General features: G+C 42.5%; 1 pseudogene; it reads right to left on the reverse strand.

Annotated features, from left to right (window-relative positions):
- Window positions 1-8099: 8099 nt before the first annotated feature.
- LOC122931667 lies at window positions 8100-14857 on the reverse strand (annotated as a pseudogene).
- Window positions 14858-18414: the final 3557 nt, after the last annotated feature.

The raw sequence follows: 18414 nt of genomic DNA on the forward strand, positions 1-18414 counted from the left end.
CACCTTGCCGGGATCAGTTCTCAATATAGGTGTGGGTCCGTACCCAGCACTCGGCTATTTTCGCTGGCCCCATAGAAAATGAATGGAGGGCGGCTGCACATGCGCAGTGCTCCCACCTTCACTTTCGGGGCTCCGTTCTCAATATAGGTGTGGGTCCCACCGGTGGGACGCACACCTATAAGACAATTGGGGCATATACTAGCGATATGCCCCAATAGTCCATGATGAGAAAACCCCATTTAAGACTTCTTCCAGCAGTATAGAATATTTGCAAAGAAAAGGAGGTTAGTCAGCACCTCCCAGTGCACAGGTGCACGCTGCCATGGCTGAAAACATAGAGAAAAAAGACAATGCAACAGCACTCTGCAAACCAGGTAAAGTACAATAATGCCATAGTCACAAAAAATGTTATAGTGCTAATTCTACGCTTTATCTGGTTTGCAGAGTGCTGTTGCATTGTCTTTTTTCTCAATGTTTTCAGCGATAGCAGCGTGCACCTGCGCACTGGGAGGTGCTGAATAACCCCCTTTTCTTTGCAGATTTACAATGCTGGAGATGTGGCACTCCAGCGAGTCGTGCACTCCTGATTAGTCTGTCTGCCCCACAGGCTGATTTTAATTAGTTTCAGTATAAAGCTGTAGCCTGCTCTCACTGCATTCATTGTAATATGGAGTAGGCTCGGCATGCATGTTAGTACCTGGATCCCCTGGAAGTAATGGAGGCCATTTTGGCACCAAAAATGGTAAAAGGCAGAGTGGACCCAGCATGCATGTGGAACCAACACTTCCTGAACTTTATGGCGGCAATCATGGCGCATAACAGGTAGTATTTAGTGTTAGGTTCCCGTCTAACAGAGATCGCCTTGACGTTCGGCAGACGGGCTCAAATGGTTTTGAACAAAATGCATTTGCCAAGCATCTCACTTTATAAATAAGCGTAGCATTAGCACTATAAAAAATTTTGTGACTATGGCATTGTTGTACTTTATCTGCTTTGCAGAGTGCTGTTGCATTGTCTTTTTTCAGTATAGAACATTGGGATATTAGATGCTTACTGGTTCAGGCTTGCAATCAGGGCCACTTCTCTTGGGAATATGAGTGCTGTAAATGATCTTTTATGAAACTCTCTTGGTCATTGAAGGTGTTGACAGAAAGTCCCATGAAGCTGTCTCATATTCACAGTGTCAATAGCTCCTGTTGCTACATATCTCCTCATAGGCTTCTGTGTGGAGGATTCTGGTTCTAAAAGAGAAGAATACGTTTTCATTTAACAAGGTTCCTTTAAGAATTTCATGTACAAGACAAACCCCATCATGCTCGCCTCATTATACGTCGTCGCTTGGACCATACTTAGTAACATAACTTATATTTCATTTTCAGGGAATGGAAAGCTGAAGCTAATCATAAATCAGACGTTAAGCGATCTTTAAATCAGACAGTAAGAAGCCTTCCAGGCATTATTATGGCATCATTACTGTTATTTAACCAAGTACAGCCTGAACTTTTTGTCTCTATAAAAATGTCCACAAAGTAGGATCTGTAACAAATTAAGGCCCAGGCTTGTCCTAATGTGGTTTCTAAATGTGGTTTAGAATACTATGCCGATCCTCGGGGATTACTGACTTGTGTTCATTATGTTCCCTGTTAATAGCTCTATAGCTCTATATGTCTTTTATGTAAGTGAGCATCATAGAACGCCTGCCAGCACGGACTGTAGAACATGGTGTTAATTTCACAAACAACGGCAAATAATATTAGATTTATTTGCTGCCATATTTTAAAGAGAACAGTTAATTTGTTTTAAAAAAAATGAACCAGAAAAATGTCACGTGAATATTACAATAGTTTATGTCTTTTGCTATTTGTATGAGTTTTAGGGCTTCATGCATACAACCTTATTGTAAAATACTGATTGCACACAGAAAGCATCCGTAATTTGCAGATGTATTTTTGGGGACCAAAATACAGACACAGGCATGTGTATGAGCCCTTCTGCACAGAGAGAGAGTAAATTGTTACACAACCAGTTGCAGTGACTGTGCATTTATACATCAGAAATATATATTCTGTGATTTCACCATAAATGAAACAAAGAAAAACAATCTAAGCTCAGGCTTGCAATTTTTATGTTTACAATCGGGTAAAAAAATAGTTAAACTGATAAAAATATTTTTTTTCTTTAACCCCTTTCTACACTTTGCCGCAATTGCATGGCATGGTAATTATCATGTTTCTACATCATGCCGTACATTTATGACATAGCAGTGGCGGTGGCTCAAAAACTGAGCCGTGATGGTTGTTATGTATGAAAGCCTGTGAGGCCCTGCCAGAGGCAGGTTCTGATAAGACTGAGTGTCAGTGTAAGGCTACTTTCACACTTCACACACTCCGTTCTGAACGGATCCGATCATATTAATGCAGACGGAGGCTCCGTTCAGTACGGATCCGTCTGCATTAATAACTTAGAAAAATTTCTAAGTGCGAAAGTAGCCTGAGCGGATCCGTTCAGACTTTCAATGTAAAGTCAATGGGGGACGGATCCGCTTGAAGATTGAGCCATATGGTGTCATCTTCAAGCGGATCCGTTCCCATTGACTTACATTGTAAGTCTGGACGGATCCGCACGCCTCCGCACGGCCAGGCGGACAGCTGAACGCTGCAAGCAGCATTCAGCTGTCCGCCTGGCCGTGCGGAGGCGAGCGGAGCGGAGGCTGAACGCCGCCAGACTGATGCAGTCTGAGCGGATCCGCATCCATTCAGACTGCATCAGGGCTGGACGGAAGCGTTCTGCTCCGCTCGTGAGCTCCTTCAAACGGAGCTCACGAGCGGACAGCCGAACGCTAGTGTGAAAGTAGCCATAAGCTTACAGGTCAATACATTGCAATAAATAACTATTGCTGTGTATTGTACCAGTCATCGGACTGTTGTATGTTCAAGTCTCCAGGTGGGACTAAAAAAAAATAAAAGTTTAAAAAAAAAAAAACTTTCAAGCACAAAAAATAGGGGGAGATTTATTAAACTGATGTAAAGTAAAACTGGCTTAGGGTACTTTCACACTTGCGGCAGAGAGATCCGGCAAGCAGTTGCCTGCCGGATCAGGCAAAATGTATGCTAACTGATGGCATTAGTAAGACTGATCAGGATCCTTATCAGTCTTAAAAATGCCTGATAAGTCGAAAAAATACATTGAGATGCCGGATCCGTCTTTCCGGTGTCATCCGGCAAAACGGATCCGGCATTTATTTTTTTCACCTTTTTTTCAGTCTGCGCATGCGCAGACCGGAAGGACGGATCCGGCATTCCGGTAATCTGAATGCCTAATCCGGCACTAATACATTCCTATGGGAAAAAATGCCGGATCCGGCATTCAGGCAAGTCTTCAGTTTTTTTCGCTGGAGATAGAACCGTAGCATGCTGCGGTTTTCTCTTTTGCCTGATCAGTCAAAATGACTGAACTTAAGAAATCCTGATGCAAACTGAACGGATTACTCTCCACTCAGAATGCATGAGGATGTGCCTGATCAGTTCTTTTCCGGTATAGAGCCCCTGTGACGGAACTCTATGCCGGAAAAGAAAAACGCAAGTGTGAAAGTACCCTTAGTTGCCCATAGCAACCAATCAGATTCCACCTTTTATTTTTCACAGCTCCTTTGGAAAATAAAAAGCTGGAATCTGATTGGTTGCTGAGGGCAACTAAGCCAGTTTGATAAATCTTCCCCATAGTGTTTTCCTGTATCCACTCATTTATTGTTAAAAATAATAATACAAAAATAAAATGAACTACACATAATTAGTATTGCCACGTTTGTAAAGATCTGCTCTATAAAAAGATCGCATGGCCATAAAAAAAAACTAAAAACAATGACTGAGTTTCTGTTTTTGTCACCTCACCTCCCCAAAAAATTGTATAAAAAGCAATCAAAAAGTCCTATGTACCCCAAAAATTGTACCAATAAAAACTAAAGCCCATCCAGCAAAAAACATACTCAAACACAGCTGCCTCAACAGAAAAATAAAAAAGTCATAAGCCTTAGAAATGGCAATGCAAAGAAAAAAATATTTTTATAAAGAAAAAAAATAAAAATAGATAAAAAGCAATCACAAAAATCACATGTACCCCAAAATGATACCAATAAAAGCCTTGTCCCACAAAAAAACAAGCTTTTACACAGTTCTGTCAACAAAAATCTAAAACGTTTTCTCTCTTAAAAACACATTTCAGCAATTCCATGTTCTTAAATCCAGATGTCACTCCTTCCCTACCGAGCTCTGCCGTGCTTCCCGCATGCATGATAAGTGGTTATTAGCATTTAGACTATAAGACGCACTGCCACTTTCCCCCCATTTTTAAAAGAAAAAAAATACGGTAATTCCTGTGAAACACCCAGAGTGTTAACAAACCTCTTAAATTTAATTTTAAATACTTTGAAGGGTGCTGAACAAGTATAAAGCCTCCGTGCACAGGACTCCACTCCAGTTGCGTGTGAAATCCAGTAAACAGTTCATCCAGCACTGAAGGGTTAAAAAGTATTCCCAGCTTTATTGAGGATGCATGTTAGGCCTCATGCACACGTCCATTGCCCCTTATTGCGGTCCGCAAAGAGCGGGTCCGCAATATGCGGGCATCGGCCGTGTGCTTCCCACATCACGGATGTGGGCCCTATTCACTTGAATGGGTTAGTAATCCAGAGCTGCTGTTCTATTTTTGTGCGGATGGATCATGGACCCATTCAAGTTGAATGGGTCTGGATAGGTCGCGGCTGCCCCACGGATGGGACCCGTGCATTGGGGACCGCAAATTGCAGTCCCCAATGCACAGAACGGCCGCACAACCACCATGTGCAAGAGGCCTTTAAAACATTCCAGGACATACCAGAACTTTGTTTTCCGTTCAGCATAACAGAAACCAGACGGATATGTTATGCTTTCCCATATACTTCTATTATGACGGATCAAAACGGAATGCCTCTAAATGTTTCCGTTTTAATTTCCGTCTTATGGATTCAGTTATTTTCTGTTATAACCATGTTATAACGGAAAGCCATAACGGAATACATAACGTTGATGTGAACAGGCCCTAAGATTGTGTAACAGTTGAAACGCGTTGACAAAGCAGTATGTCCTGCAATGTTTTTAACATGCATCCTCAAACAAGCTGGGAATACTTTTTAACCCTTCACTGCTGGATGAACTGTTTACTGGATTTCACACGCAACTGGGGGGGAGTCCTGTGCACGGAGGCTGTATACTGCTATGGAAGCTGGCGTGAGTTCTCTATTTTGTTCTTTTGCTGAACAATGATGCCAATAACTATCATTTTACAGACATACTTTACAAAAAGTGTCTGAACACACTACTGCTGTAGAAGGGCGTTTCAGTGATACTGAGGATCTCTTGAAAATCACCTGCATCGTAATGCTTTCTGACTTGCCGGAGTACCCGAGGTGGAGGTTGCACAACACACTGAATTTTTGGAAAAATTACTGCTTAATGTATTTGGAAAGACTGTGTACTCAGCTGCTTGCAGTGGAAAAAGCCCACCGTGCCCACCACACCATTGCCCCCTGGGGCTCTACCACGTTCAGTGCTTGTCAAATTACTACATTATCAAGATAGAGACATTATCTTGCCTAAAGCGCGTGACCTCAAAGATGTGTCTATTGATTGCAATAACCTCTCTGTATATTAAGAGAGAAGGCTGAGAAGTCTCTTACTGCCATATGCTATGTTTTATGCAGCACATTCGAGAGTTGTTCAACTTTCAGGGGCTGGCTGGCAAATTTAAGCCTGGGGTGCAAGCCCACAGCACTGGCCCATCTGTAGCGGCCCACCTCAACCTGTTTAACTCTGCCTACCATATAAAGGCAGTATGGGTAAATGGTCTCTAAATCGTTAAAAGGCGGCAGCTGGTTGTGTTTTCATGTTGGGATCTCACACACATGTGCAAACCCAGATACAGTACATGACTGACTACGTAGCAACAGCTTGGTCATTAGAGGGGCAAGATTAACCAACTCCTGAGCTGAAGAGACTCTGTAGACTATAATGGGGTCTGCTCAGGATGGTGCATCTTTACTGGACAAAAAAGTCTTGCATACAGGACTTTTTTGTCTGGTCTTTTTGACAGAATCTGTGACAGTGACCCGAACGCACATGTGAATGGATAGCATTAGATCAAAGTATAGCATCAAATGCACGTTTGACACACAAATACAGAGCAAGAACCAAGATGGCAATAGGAATACAGCACCACAACCAATACTATAAGTCAAATACAGCAACAGAACCAACAACAAATATAGCACCAGAACCAAACACATAAGTCAAATACAACACCAGAACCATGTTCACTACATAAATATAGCACCAGAACCAAACACATAAGTCAAATACAGCAACAGAACCAACAACAAATATAGCACCATAACCAAACACATAAGTCAAATACAACACCAGAACCATGTTTACTACATAAATATAGCACCAGAACCAAACCGATTAGTCAAATACAGCACCAGAACTATGTTCACTACATAAATACAGCACCAGAACCAAGTTCAGCAAGGTAATGTCTTTGTGTCCTCAGCTCCTGTGTGCCCCTTGATTATATTAGGGGATTTTAATAGATATGTACATCTATATCTATGTAAGTTTACCCCTTATCCAGCTTTGGCTGACAGTCCTTGTACACAATTTGGTCATTTACTTGAGGAGCTGAATCTTTTTGAGCTTAGGTATCCAGACGTTTGTTGTTCTTCCTGTCACTCTAGTACATATAGTACAGTCTCTAGAATTGATAAGGCCTTCGGACATGTTGAAATGTTACATATGCTTACAGATGTGGACTACCTTACCAGAGGTTTGCCTGATCATTTTCCCTGTTAGTTACCTGTACCTTTGTACACCATTGGAAACGTAATCCGCATTGAACTATATATTGGTTCATTGGCCTGTGAGGTGGTTTTGGATGCAATGAAGGCCTGGATTCAAGGCTCTATAATACAGCAAATCAGTAGGGTGAAGCAACGTACCAAATCTTTGGGAAATACACTTACATCCCATTTGGATGATTCTGAATGCTCAATGATTTCTGATTGCATGCTGGCTAATGTGGAAGCCTGGCAGGGTGGATCAAACTGCAATACTACACATTTCCTTCAGGTTGCTTAATATAAGAAATCCTTTGGCAACAATGTTATTTTTAGGAGAGGTCTTTTAGCTATGATAGCCTGTGCTCAATCTGACTTGTTCTATATTCTCTCTATAAAAGATGAGAAGGGATTAATTGTTTCTGATTTCACTGCTATTTTGCCAGTCTTTCAACTGTATTATGCTTCTTTATCCTCCTCTAAATGCAGTATGTCTGCATCACAGATATCTACATAGTTGGCCCAGATGCAATTGCCTTGTTTGTCCCAAGACGATGAACCTAGTTTGGATGCCCATTTGATGATTAATGAACTTAACAGAGGCAGTGAGATCTATGTCTAATGTTAAGACCCTAGGACCAGATGGCCTACCAGCAGAGGTGATTGAAAGGTTTGGAGATCTGCTACTGCATCTTTTAGATCTCTTTAATGTTTCCATGGCACATGGCTCTCTCCCATCATCGATGCAGGAAGCCATTATTGCGGTGCTTTTAAAACCAGGAAAGGACCCTCTGACCCAGACACTTATAGGCCTATTTCACTTCTCCCTGTTGATGTTAAAATACTGGCTGAAATTTTAGCAAACTCTCTATCTAAGGTCATTACTTCTATTATCCACCCTGGTGTCTCTTCTGAGACTTTATTTTAATTTACAAATCCCTTCTGATCAGGTTTTCTCCTGAGTGATTTGTTCTTTAGATGCTGCAAAAGTCTTCGATTGTGTAGAGTGGCCATTGCTCTGTGCAGTACTGTCCAAAATGTGTTTTGGGGATCAATTTCTATTGTGGGTTCGCTATCGTCCAACTTTCTCCTAGATAGGGGCACCCTCAAGGGTGTCCTCTTTTGCCCTTTATTTGCCCTTGCAATAGAACCTTTAGCTACCCTTATTTCAATTAGAGAAGGAATATATGTTTTTTATCATGGTCCGGTGGAAGAACGCATCATGCCTGGTTTAACAGTGAATTTTCTTGTGATAGACTTCCTTTGATATCTTCACAATGGTAAGGGACTGAAACAGAAATGAAAGAATTTTAGATGTAATCAGTGATAAAGCTCTATTTTTTATTAAACCAGAAAACAGCTTTAACACTACCGGGAAAAAAACAAAATGGCTGCATATTACAGGGCTGTACTGGAGAAGCTGCTAAATTACATCTTCTTTGACATCACTAAAGGTTCCTATACATATAGGTCTGTTGACGACCCCACTAGTTTTGGTGGGAATGGCTGATTATCTTATGTGTCTAGGGTGTCTAGGGTTGTCAGGGGGAGTTAGAAGAGGTAACTGTAGCCAGGGGAGGACTGTCCTTAGCACAGTGATAGAGTTGAACACTGCAGTGAGGCATGGCTCCCTGTCTTCCTGTTCACCTTCATAGGCCTCAGACCACTATATGAGGCAGTGTACAAAAGGCTCAGGGACACAGGTGTCTTAGGTCATAGGCTGGAAAAGGCCTGTGGCGTGCACCGCAGACAGTGACTTGGAACAAGACTCAGGTATTTTTTTCTTTCCTTGGCCACCTGGGGAGCATACTACTGGGGGCACAAAAGAGGTCATTGGTAAGGGATGTTCAGGCTGCATGCTGAAGGTATGCTGGCTTTGTGCTGTGACCCACATCTCACCACCTGGAAGTGGAGGACAAAATATGACACCTATTGATGACCACCACAGAATGGAAGCCTCTGGATAGGTGTTTTGTGCTGCACTGTATTTGGTTTGCTGAGGCAGAATTTTTTGCTGCACTGTGGAATTTGGTTTGCAGAGGTAGAATTTTGTGCTGCACTGGTATTTCATTCACTGACGCAGTATTTCGTGCTGCACTATGGAATTTGGTTCTGCTGGAATGATATTTTGTGCTGCACTATGGTATTTCTGACCTTGCCTTGTCAATTTGGACTCACTTACAACATGGGGGCTAGTTTTATGTTTTTTTCAAGGGTCAAATTACATTCTCAGTCCGCCACTGGCTGTACCTGAACGAGAGTCAAAACATGACCAACAGAAAATGAAGGTGTATGGCCACTGTAAGTGTTGTGCATCTATGGGCTGAAACTGATCCTTAATTTCGCCCTCTTCATGGCTACATTAATGTTCACATATTTTACTTTCTAAACTACTGAAATGAAACATGGACTCCACTGAAGTTAATGTCTAAATAGCTTTGATTCATTTGCCAAATGTTCTCGTGTTAAAGTTAATGGGTTATACTACAAACAAACATGCAGCATTGTTATCCATGTAAACATGTACTATGATAGTAAAACAATGGGATGACGTTGACGAAGCACATGCAGTCATTGCAAACTGTTAGGAAATCACAACGCTAAAACCTTCAAGAAACAAAATTGTTGACAACTACACAAGCCAAGAGGATCATCCATAATAAAAATCAGGTCTATGTGAGTTATATGTATGTTGACACCACAAACCTTTATTCTTTCTATGTCTTTGTTCATATCAGCATTGTTTCTTCCGGAAGCCACAATGCTGTGCCAGATTCTTCACACTATGAACACCAGTGGGACCTGATGGTCCTCACTGACTTACAATGATGTTCATTGAGGTTTCAATGGGGTTTCCAATGCAGATGTGAACAGAGTTTATGCTGTACTCAACTCTGTAACCATGTGTATTACTTTCTCTGTATTATATATGTATTAAACACACACAAAAAAATAAAACCTGCTTTAGAGATCATGCACATGGCAGAGACAGCTTTGTCCTAGGCATATATTAACATATTGTCATCAACAAAATCAGATCTTTACAACCAGGGGCGTAACTAGAAGTGACTGGGCCCCACAGCAAATATTTGTGAGGGGCCCCCCCAGCGTGCTTCGCACCTCCCTCCTCCTGTGTAAACCCCACTCCTTTGGCACAGTGTAGCGGTATACTGTATATTGTGTGGCACAGTGTATGCTATATGTGTATAATATAAACATATTTCATATGAAAACTTACAGTTACTTGGCCCTTGGGGATCTCGGACACCACTTCAACACTTGGCCGTGGGCTCGGCGGAGCTGATGTTGTGTTTTATCCTAATGAGAAAGATTTCATAATAAGGATTTGGAGAAGGGGCAGAGGGATAGCAGAGCAGGGAGAGGCTGGTGCTGCTACTAGGGGGCCCATACCATGGGGAGTAATAAAGCCCATCATAATGCCCCCCAGTAGAAATAATTCTCCTTATAATGTGACAGTGCAAAAATACCCCCTGTAATGCCCCCATTGAGCTAATTTCCCCATAGTGCCCCCATAATGTGCCAGTATAAAATACCCCTATATAGGCCTAGTGTCCCCATAATGCCCCCCAATAATGTGCCAGTAAGTGTCCCTATAGATGCCCCCCATCATGTGCCAGTATCAAGTGCCTCTCTCCTCCCCCCATGTGCCAGTATCATAGTGCCAAACCCACCCATGTGCCAGTATCAAGTGCCTCTCTCCCCCCCCATGTCCTAGTATCATAGTATCATCTCCCCCCCCAAAAAAAGTGCCAGTATCAAGTGCCTCTCTCCCCCCATGTGCCAGTATCAAGTGCCAAACCCCCTCCCACGTGCCAGTATCAAGTGCCTCTCTCCCCCCCCCCCAAAAAAAGTGCCAGTATCAAGTGCCTCTCCCCCTTCCCATGTGCCAGTATCAGGTGCCAACCCCTCCCCCCATGTGCCAGTATCAAGTGCCTCCCGCTTCCCCCATGGCAGTAACAGTCGGGTATTTAAAAAAATAAAAAAAACACTTCTACTTACCTCCTTGTCAGCGATGCGATGCAGCCTCTTCCTGTGTCCCGCCCTGTATGTCCATATATGGAGTCAGTGCTTGTAGTTCAGAAAAGTTTCTGCTGGGATTCGAACCCACGACCTTCTGTATCAGAGGCAGAGCATCTAACCACAAGACCATAAAAGCTGCCTTGCTGCTGACTGAAAAAATATGAGACTTCTACTGTCATAGCTGGCTAACTGTACATCTATACACATAACAGCTGCCCTAACACACTCAGCACTGCTATATCTCTATATGACAGCTATCCGAGCATACTCAGCTCTGCTATATGTCTATATATGACAGCAGCCCCAGCAAACCCAGCTCTGCTACATCTATGCACATGACAGCTGCCCAAACACACCCAGCACTGCTATATCTCTATATGACAGCTGTCCCAGCACACTCAGCTCTGCTATATCTCTATATATGACAGCTGCCCCAGAAAACCCAGCACTGCTACATCTATACACATGACAGCTGCCCTAACACTCCCAGCACTGCTATATCTCTATATGAAAGCTGTCCCAGCATACTCAGCTCTGCTATATCTCTATATATGACAGCTGCCCCAGCAAACCCAGCTCTGCTACATCTATGCACATAACAGCTGCCCAAACACACCTAGCACTGCTATATCTCTATATTACAGCTGTCCCAGCACACTCAGCTCTGCTATATCTCTATATATATGACAGCTGCACCAGCAAACCCAGCTCTGCTACATCTAGACACATGACAGCTGTCCAAACACAACCAGCACTGCTATAGCTCTATATGGCAGCTGTCCCAGCACACTCAGCTCTGCTAAATCTCTATATATGACAGCTGCCCCAGCAAACCCAGCTCTGCTACATCTATGCACATAACAGCTGCCCAAACACACCCAGCACTGCTATATCTCTATATGACAGCTGTCCCAGCACACTCAGCTCTGCTAAATCTCTATATATGACAGCTGCCCCAGCAAACCCAGCTCTGCTACATCTATACACATGACAGCTGCCCAAACACACCCAGCACTGCTATATCTCTATATGACGGCTGTCCCAGCACACTCAGCTCTGCTATATCTCTATATAGGATAGCTGCCCCAGCACACCCAGCTCTGCTACATCTATATATCTCCAAGTATTGCTATACAGTAGATAGATATATAGAGATATAGCAGTGCTGAGTATGCTGGGACAGCTGTCATGGTGTATAGATGTAGCAGAGCTGGGTGTGTTTGGGAAGCTGTCATGTGTATAGATGTAGTATAGCTGGGTTTGCTGGGGCAGCTGTCATATATAGAGATATAGCAGAGCTGAGTGTGCTGGGACAGCTGTCATATAGCAGTGATATAGCAGTGCTGGGTGTGTTGGGGCAGCTGTCATGTGTATAGATGTACACTTAGCCAGCTATAACAGTAGAAGTCTCATATTTTTTCAGTTAGTTGCAATGCAGCCTTTATGGCTGTGAGGGTAAATGCTTTGCCACTGATACATTGGAGGTTGTGGGTTCAAATTCCAGACACATCAGGAGACAGTAAGATTAGATCACATTACCGAGGGGGCCTGGTCAGCCGCTGCTGTGAAGGGGCCCTTAACTGAGACAAGAATCGATAATATTTAACTAACTTGAAAATAAACTGTCACACGCGCTGCCGGGGCGCCGGTAGTTACGGCTGCCTGTGTGTAGTGTGTGTCAACAGAAGGCGGCCCGGAAGGGCCCCATAGCCACTGCTATGGTTGTTATGGCGATCCCTACGTAGTACTAGATAGTTAATATGGTTGAAAAAAGACATACGTCTATCATGTTCAACCAAGGGATAGGTGGGGATGCAAATCCGAAAAGGAATTGAGACTCAGATTTCTGCACATTTTCATAAGCATGAATGTTTTTTACTTTTAAGAATTCATCTAAACCTTTTTTGAAACTGTCTACTGTTCCTGCTGTGACCACGTCCTGAGGAAGTCTATTCCACAGATTCACAGTTCTTACAGTAAAGAAGCTTTGACGCTTCTGGAGAATGAACTTGTCTTTTGTGCGCATTTTACATGGAACAGCTTTTCAACGTTTTTTTTTTTGTATGGCCCATTTATATATTTGTATAGGTTAATCATGTCCCCCCTTAGAAGTCTCTTTTCAAGACTAAATAAATTCAATTCTTTTGATCTTTCTTCATAACTAAGACCCTCCAGGCCCCTTATCAGTTTAGTCGCTCTCTTCTGTACTTTTTCCAGCTGCAGTGCATCCTTTCTATGTACTGGTGCCCAGGACTGAACTGCAAATTCCAGATGAGGCCACACCTACGCTTTGTAAAGTGGTAATATTACATCCCTGCCTCGTGAGTCCATGCCCCGCTTAATGCATGATAATATCCTTGTGGAATTAGAAGCAGCATATTTATTTTGTTTCCTATACACGTAGATACCCAGAAGAGACACCACCAAGATGAAGCCAGTAGCTTTTATGCCTGGAAGCCAAGCAAGGGCAAGTCCAGAGCCAAAACCTTCTTCCTCTTCGACTATGTTATTTGTTTTGATCTCTTCAGAATAAAATATCACAGGACCATGAGAAGTCACTGTAAGAGTGTTGTCTGTCTGCTGCAATTCCACCATTCTCTTTTTCCTTTGACAGTTCACAGAGCATGTCTCTGAGGCAGATGGGACACATACTGAAGCACTGCAGTGGAAGAATACCGATCCTCCAAGAGCAGTTTGGGTGTTTGAATCCACAAAGGTGAAGGTGCTTACAATGAAACGAAATGTGGTATGTTGGGAAAGTTATTCCTTGTGAGGAAGTAACAGGATCCAACTCCGTAAGATAGTTGTCTCCAGCAAAGGGGCAGCTGCTGGACAAAATAGGCCATTGGGGAAAGTTAGTAGGCTAAGGAGAATTGGTGGCCCAGCAGTTGTTCAAAATCAGAACCAGGCTTGGATCAGTCTTCTGCAGGATGTGAACATCAACATGCACAGGATCTCTTAATACTCTTAAAATAGGATAATCTTCATCTGCATAGTATGAGCTATACTGCACATGTCGAGCTATTCTCATATCCAAGGTTAGAGGTCCCTTGGTAGATACAGGGAGAGAAGGTGGAAGGGTGAAGACCTCTACCTGCAGTGGGACAATGCCAGTCCGTGAAAAGCCACAGCTGACAGTCACTCTCATGGTACTGTCTCTAGTTACTGATGCCGACTGCCAGGCGATTACTCATGGATGCATCACCCGCCTCGTTTGCACTCCCACAGGGTAGTGGGAACTGGAGCCCAATAAATGATGCAGTTGTTGCCACTATCAGGCTTGGGCATGAGTTAGAATCCACACAAAGTACTTTTACAGAGTCCAGGATCAAGGATGGTATGGTTAATTTTGATATGGCAACCACCATGGCATTGTCAGCAGTGCAGTAGGCAGTCAATTTCTTTCCATAGTAGCAGCACAGTGCAAGTGCGTTTTGAGAAAAGCAGCATCCAAGTCCTTCACAAAGTTCTTGAGATACAGAGTCATTTGCACATGGTAGGCGGTCAGCTTGCAGAACTGAAGCAGTCACTTTGACTAGGAGCATCCATAGCTGGAAGAATTGGGCATGCAAGATCTTTCTTGTGATACTGGGACTTCTCATCACAAATAATTTCTTCCAGAGTTACCACATAGCTTCCATTCTCCTCACGAACATAACAGCCATTGAAAGTAGAGCCAACCACCAGTGAGCCATCAGGTTTCTGTCCAATCCAAGCCCCGCAGGTGGTGTAATTGTAAAGATAGTGAGGTTTTCCATTCTTGTCAATGATACTCAAGGCAAAAGCTGCATCCTCCAACAAAGAAGGTAGAGAAAACTCCATAGTGTGAGATCCACACTGCAGATGGGAAGAATAGTCCCAATAGTCCTGTGCCACACATATTAAATACCCCAATCCATAAGCCAAATGGGCTAAGGCAAGCCTCATCCCTGCTTTGCCCAAGCCCATTCTGGCAGCTGCTAACAATGGGGAGGTCCAGATGTTGGGGGACAGAAGATCAGGCATGTTGAATTTCAACAACCAATCCTTTTGTTCATCCAGGAGATAAGCTGCAACCAAAGGTGTCTGGCATTAGTATTCTCTCTCCTCATTGAAAACACAAATAGAGATGAGCGAAGTTATGGAAAATTCAATTCGGCTGCTTTGCCGAATTTCACAAAGAAATTTGCTTTGTGACGAATTACTTTGTGACAAAGCGCATTTCTTTGTAGGTAGGGTAAAAAATAAATAAAACGTACTCACCTTATCCATTTGATTGCATAGAGGCAGCCATCTTGATTGAAGACACCGCGCAAAATAATATGTCACTGCACATGATATTTTGTGTGGTATCTTCAATCAAGATGGCCGCAATGGCCTCTTCACACACAAATGGAAGAGGTGAGTATGTATTATTTATTTTTACCACCATTTCAGGTAAAATTGATTAGTTACCACAAACTGAGAGAAGATTGAGCTTTGCAGTGAATTTAATTTTTCAAGACTTATCTACCCTCCCCCCGCCTCCTGCATCTTAACTGGCGTTCTCTCGTTTAAACTGAGGGCTTGGGATATGATGAAGGCCTGGATTCAAGGCTTTATAATACAGCAAATCAATAGGGGAAAATTTACTGAATTTCAAAACTGAAGAATACTTGTGTAAGAAGGTGAGGAATTCAAACACAAAAGATATCAAAAAGCCACATAACTTATCACTGTAAAGTGAGTAAGGATTTATATACAGTACATAAAAGTGTATAAGACCTGGCTCAGACTGGTCCACCACCAGTGGGATTCTCCCTTGGATGCAGATTCTGACACAATTACAGCCCCAGTGATCCAGCAGAAAACAACCCAATTTGGAACCAATCACTTGCCATAATGCAAAAAATAATATAGTAGTAACATTTTCTGTAGCACAGTACAAATGATTACATTGAAAGCCTCTAGAAGTTTATCAGTTTTTCTGAATACATGACTCACTACCCATAAGCAATTGAACGTATGGATCTAGACGGAGTGCTATTTGCAAGAAATCCAGATGGTGAAGTGACATGTAAATGAGATAAAGTCTTATAGGATGATGTAAATAGAATACACAATGCTGCTTGTACCTCTAGGACGGGTGTGGGGATGTAGCAACAGCTGCTGGGCTTTACTGGCTTAATCCTCTTAACAAAAATCTGTGCTCCATTGTGGCGTCTGCCAACATAGGCATTTTAACTTAGACACATTAAAATGAGGTTAATATTTGTGATATTTGTTAATTTGCAGCCTCAGCTCCTGTGCATTTTGGCTACCTTCTGCTTGCCAAATAGTTGTTGAGAGGCAGTCAGCCGGTCAGCGACATTATACATTATACTGTATAGAGACATCTGGTCCATAGCAGGCTCTGGTCAAAGAAGGAATTCTCTTAAACTGTGCGTTTATTCTTCAGCTACACTGGTAAGACTGACAAACTCAGGGGCTTCTAAACGAAAAAGATATTAGGGGAGCTTCACAAATGGTGAGCTAGTGTCTCCCCTAGTGCCTCTAGGGCAGGGGTCCTCAACTCCAGTCCTCAGGGCCCACCTGCAGGTCATGTTTTCAGGGTTTCCTTAGTATTGAGCAGGTGATATAATTAGTGTCAATGCATCAGGACTTACCACAGGTATTCATTCTATGGGATATTCCTAAATCCTGACCGGCAGGTGGGCCCTGAGGACTGGGGTGGGGGAACCCTGCTCTAGGGTACATGGTGGTGAATATGATTTCCAAGTAGAAAAGTATCGGAGCATTTTAATAAATCTTACTTGGCTCACCCCTGTCTACTACTCCCAACTAGAGTTGAGCGGACACCTGGATATTCGGGTTCGACGGGTTCGGCCGAACTTCGGAAAAAAGTTTGAGTTCGGGACCCGAACTTGACCCGAACTTGACCCCGAACCCTATTGAAGTCAATAGGGACCCGAACTTTTGAGCACTAAAATGGCTGTAAAAATGTCATGGAAAGGGCTAGAGGGCTGCAAATGGCGTCAAAATGTGGTTAAGAGCATGGCAAGTGCTCTGCAAACAAATGTGGATAGGGAAATGACTTTAAATAACATAAAATACGTAAAACAAATAATAATCTTGATCTAGGAGGACCAGGTCCATATGGAGTAGGAGGTTGAGGAGGCGGTGGATGTGGTGGTGTAGGTGGAAGCGGCGGTGGAGGAGGAGGTAGCCTACACTGCTTTTTGGTTTTAAATTTTATTTTTAAAATTAGGGTACACCCCAAAACATTGGGAAAAATAACCTGTGATAACACCCTCCAGTCATGCTAAACACACGTTCAGACAATACACTGGCTGCAGAGCAGGCCAGCACCTCCAAGGGGTAAAGGGCAAGCTCAGGCCATGTGCCCAATTTGGAGACCCCAGAAGTTGCAGTGGCTGACCCCTGTCAGTCAGTTCGTGTAGGCGTGTGCACACTTACTGCCCCACCATGTTGCACGTGATGTTCACGATCCAATTTGATATATGCTGTATTAACTTTTGATGTTCTTTTATGCGCCTACCATGGTGATAACGGGTGGCAGGGAATCAGGGTTCCAGGCCGGAGAGGGAGCGTGAGAAAAAGAGACCAAATTTAAGGGAGGATGCATTTTTTCAAATTTAAAATTAGAGTTGAAATATAGGAGAAATTATTAAAGCATAAAAGTGTGACAACTTTTCAAAGTTTAAACAGTGAATGTAAGGATGTGGTGCACATTAATTACTGAATAATTTATAAAATTTTATTCCCTGTCACCTATGCATAGCAGGTGTTTATTCACGTCTAAAATTGTATAATGTCAACCCAAGAATGTAACAGAAAAATTATTCAAATTTATTAAGCTGTCAACTAGGTAGAGCAATTCACAAAAAAAGTAACTGACAATTTTTTTTTTCCGGTCTACTAGGTATAGGAGTGGTGGTACATCACACCCAAAAATTTATTTATTTCGCCAGAAAATGTAACTGACAATTTTTTTTATTTTTTTTTACCATTCCACTAGGTATAGCAGTGGTACTATACACACCAAAATTTGTGAATTTTACCCTAAAATGTAAATGACAATTTATTTATTTTTTAACTGGCCTACTAGGTATAGCAGTGGTACTATACACCCGAAAATTAGTTAATTTCACCCGAAAAAGTAAATGAAAATTTTTGGTGTTGTTTAACCTGTCTACTAGGTATAGCAGTGGTACTATACACCCAAAATCTTGTTGATTTCACCCAAAAAAGTAACTGACATTTTTTTTTATTTTTTTTTACCGGTCTACTAGGTATAGCAGTGGTACTATACGCCCAAAAATTGTTGCATTTCACCATAAAATGTAAATGACAAAGTACTGAAATGATATAAAATAAAACACGTACAACAAAAAAAAATGTATTTATGAGGTGGAGTTCTATATGGAGTAGGAGTTTGAGGAGGCGGTGGACGCAGGGGAGTAGGTGGAAGAGGCGTTGGAGGAGGACGAGATAGCCAACACAGGTTTTTGGTTTTAATTTAATTT

Source organism: Bufo gargarizans, chromosome 3 (assembly GCF_014858855.1).
Source record: "Bufo gargarizans isolate SCDJY-AF-19 chromosome 3, ASM1485885v1, whole genome shotgun sequence".
In the NCBI taxonomy this organism is placed as follows: Eukaryota; Metazoa; Chordata; class Amphibia; order Anura; family Bufonidae; genus Bufo; species Bufo gargarizans.